The sequence below is a fragment of the Atractosteus spatula genome, chromosome 10 (genome assembly GCF_055471065.1).
Source record: "Atractosteus spatula isolate fAtrSpa1 chromosome 10, fAtrSpa1.hap1, whole genome shotgun sequence".
Lineage (NCBI taxonomy): Eukaryota > Metazoa > Chordata > Actinopteri > Semionotiformes > Lepisosteidae > Atractosteus > Atractosteus spatula.
In genome coordinates, this window is record NC_142715.1 from 8,875,065 (window position 1) to 8,878,924 (window position 3,860).

At 38.0% G+C, this 3,860-nt stretch overlaps 1 non-coding gene across 1 annotated transcript; it reads right to left on the reverse strand.

The window, feature by feature from the left end:
• Window positions 1–3,778: 3,778 nt before the first annotated feature.
• trnas-gcu (transfer RNA serine (anticodon GCU)) lies at window positions 3,779–3,860 on the reverse strand. Its single transcript has one exon. It is a non-coding gene; the product is annotated as a tRNA-Ser (tRNA).

Sequence of the window (3,860 nt, forward strand, 5' to 3'; positions counted from 1 at the left end):
TTCTTTTGCAACATGAATATAATTATATCGTTATTAATTTCTTGAGATACGCGATTCCATATTATATTCCCTTTTAATCAAATTCTAAAAGTATGCTTGTTGACTCCGGTATCACGTTAGTTAAAGACTTCGAAGCTTACAATGTTTAGGGAGAAATGGAATACCGGTGTGTATTTTTTTCTTTAAAGTACCAAGACCAGCTATATACTGTATGTTTACGTTCCAAAATTAATATCGTTTATGGCCTTCACACGCGTTACAGTATGCTCCTATTCTTTTTATGCTCAGCTACTAAGATTTCCCTTCAGTGGTAAAATTCAATATCTACAACGGGCACAGTAAAGACGTTTACAGTAAGTCTTTCTACGACAGACCAACGGACCACGAGTGCCCCTGTCGGTCAACCAATCACGCACCGCGGTATCCCGTGTCATCATACCTGCGGTATCTGTACCGCGGTGTCTGTGCCGCGCACTTTGAATGGCTGCATCTGTAAGTAGTTGCAAGAAAATCAGCCGCCTGAATAGGGACCCTGAGATGAGAAGTTCAATATTCTACTGACTGGACTATTCCCATCTACTCAGTTTCTTTCTGAAACAACGTTTTTCAAGAAATACTTACAATTTGTGAAATTTGAGATACAATCTTGCTTAAAAATGCAGATTATTTTTTTCCTAAAAACTGTAAATGGAGAAAACCAACCTGTTGGAGTCTCTATGGTACAATTGCTTAGTGTGGTCAGGTCGGGACTAAAATTAAAGTAAGGTGCTGGTTCAAGCACAACCAGGCATGCCTTTCTCACTGATCCAACATGAACATGAGCTAGAGAAAAAGTGGCATGTAATATTTAATACCTTATTGATAATTGGAGGGAATACATATGCTTTGCATATATCGAATTACAGCACGTAACAACTGAGTACCTGAGTCGATATCACCGGGCAATTATTTTCTTAGAAAGATATCACAGAGATATCTTCTTAGACGAGAGGAGCACGATGCAGTACCAAAAATTTGAAAAAGCTCTCACAGTTAGATTCTGTGTTTTTGTTGTTTCCCAGATATCTTTTTAATGTTCTTTTTCTTTATGTTTTCAAGTTTTTTGTTTGTTTTTATAGTTGTTCAACTACTACAGGGATTTACCTAGGTTCCCAGAATACTTCTCCTTTTGTGGTTGTTGTGTTTTCAGGATACAAATATTTTTTTTTTCTATTGATAGGACCCCACGCATTACTGTGGGACTAGTTAACTTTAGTTCTTGCATTCTACCTGAAATTACCTCAATAACTACAACTCTTTTTTTCTATATTTAACTACAGTTGCTTTCCAGACACCACAACTATTCATGATGAATCTTATGAATACATGTCTTTATGAATAATAGTATTATTTATTAATAATTAACTTTAATGGATATCTTTGTTAGTAGCTGTATTACAGGTAATGCATGTACAGCCTTTAATACGCGATAGTGAATTTGCAGGTATCTTGGGGAGGGAAGAGAACTGAAATTAAAGAAATACATATTTAAAGGGGGTGCAAGTTACCCCTGTCACATCTGGGTGTTAACTGAATAGATTTGTGGTATTATTTATTGTGTTTAACTCTATACTCGTGTTTCTCAGGAAACAGCAGAAATATTGGGTATTTGTGGCTACAGAAAGTAGTGTAAACTTTATAGGCAAATGTAAGGTTACGCTAAAGAAAAAAAAAACTTAGTCAACTTTTTCAACGTGATTATTTAAGACAGTTGTTCGGAACAGTATGTCTTCTCATATCTGTGGCTGTGGTCCAACAATAACGGTGGTGAAACAGGCGGAATTAACTGGAGACTCATCCAGTCGATAGTAAGGTTGTGTAGGACCGCACACACTAGGTGACAGTGTTGAGTAGCGTGGTTTAAAAGCTTCACGAGCCAGGCAGGAATCGAACCTAAAAACTTCTAATCCGGAATCAGACACGGTATCTATTGCGCCACTGTCCCTACTATCCTCTTACTCAACTGCATTACAGTGAGCTCAGAGCCGCTACTAGTAATACATCGCCCCGGTCCACATGTTCTCAATTAGATTCACGTGTTTTGTACGTGTCTATAATTACTACGTCTTTCATTTTGTCTGGTTTAAAAAAATGTCTCTTTTGTCTCTTCAGACAAAGGGTTTATGTGTCTCCCTGAAATTCACACACGAGGGAAGTCACAAGAGGAAGGAAAGATATCGCGTTTAAAAAGAATCCAGAGTGGAGACGCCGGTGATTGAAATCGACGCTTCATAGAGTACGTGCACGCTACCACTGACCTAAACTCCCGATAGCGAGTCTTTTCCGCAGGTCTTTAATTGTGTTAGGAAGAGTGAACCGTCAACTGCACATTTTAAAGGTCAAAGCAAGACAATCAGACGTGAGGATAGATCAGAACAGGAGCCTCTGCTTCTCTGTTTGCTGAGCGTTCGGTGAACGTAAAAGTGAAAGACAAATTCGATATTTTCACATTTTAATTAAGGAACAAGAAAACACCATCCTTCGAGCCGGATTCAAAACAGCGACATAACAATCGCTCGCTGTTCTTTGAAAGTTTTACGCTGTAGTAACTGAGCTATGGAAAGGTCAACTCAGAACGCCCACGTTTTGTCATACGCGTAGCCCAATGTAGTGTAGTGTTTCTGTCTATTTAAATCCCAGTTCGACATCAAAATACTCACTCCCATAGTCTCTTTTAGTAGAAGAAATAGACCTGGATTCTACTGTATATTCTACCAGAGATCTTACAAAACGTTTGAAGGGATATCAGTGCAGGCAGAAATTGACTCTTTTGCTAGTGGGATCAGGATCATAGAAAACCTTTCTTTTGGATTGAGAAGACGATCACGGTGACACTCAAAACATCCCTGTCTTTGTTTCTTTCGAGGACTAATGGATTATTGAGGTGCAAACATCGGTTCAAATCAAAACTCCGCTACTGGAGTTGCTTCTTGGAGAGTTTCTTCAAATCTTTCAACTGAACGTCGATATCTTGGGATATTAATGATAATATCATACAGATTGTGGTTTTCTTTTGATCGAAAATTTTATTAAAATATGAGCCTCTTTTACCTTTGTCTTGGATGTTTCCCAAGGTATAATACTTTCCCTTGCATCCTCAGATAAACATTCTAAATACCACAAAGTTACAATATATGGAATAGCATTTACTTTTACATATATTTTAAAATTTACTCTTATTTAAAGCTACATTTAGTGCTAGGTAAAGATAATGTTGCTAATACTGATATAGTAGAAATGTAAGATTAATTGATAGCTTTATCTGGGGTAAAAAAAAAGTCCTAAAACGCCTCCTGTAACAGGTAAGGACTCATATCTAGATTCAACTCCAAACATTGCTATTGCTTTGCGCATTATGTAAACACGACCTGTTTCAGCTTCTGGTGAGTGCAGTTTTTCCAAATTGAAATTAACAGGAACATTTTTCAAGATGCACCATGTCCCAAAACCGTTCATCAGGACTACTATTAATATCAGGTGAAAGCAGTACAAAACATAAGTGTAACCTAAATATTAAGACCAAGTAATAGGTTTATTCCATGCTGAAAAAAAGAAGAAAGAGAACACAATGTTTCGGCCGTGGAGCCTTCTTCAGGTGTCTTAAATATTAAGAGACTATTGTCTGTCAGCTACTGTTGTAAGCCATGTTCAGCCAATGCTAGAAATATTACTGCTCTACTACAGTAGCAAAAGTGCACAAACCCGACATAGAAACGGATCACAAGTCAAAAGCTCGAGACGACAAGGATGGGATTCAAACCCACGCGTGCAGAGCACAATGGATTAGCAGTCCATCGCCTTAACCACTCGGCCACCTTGTC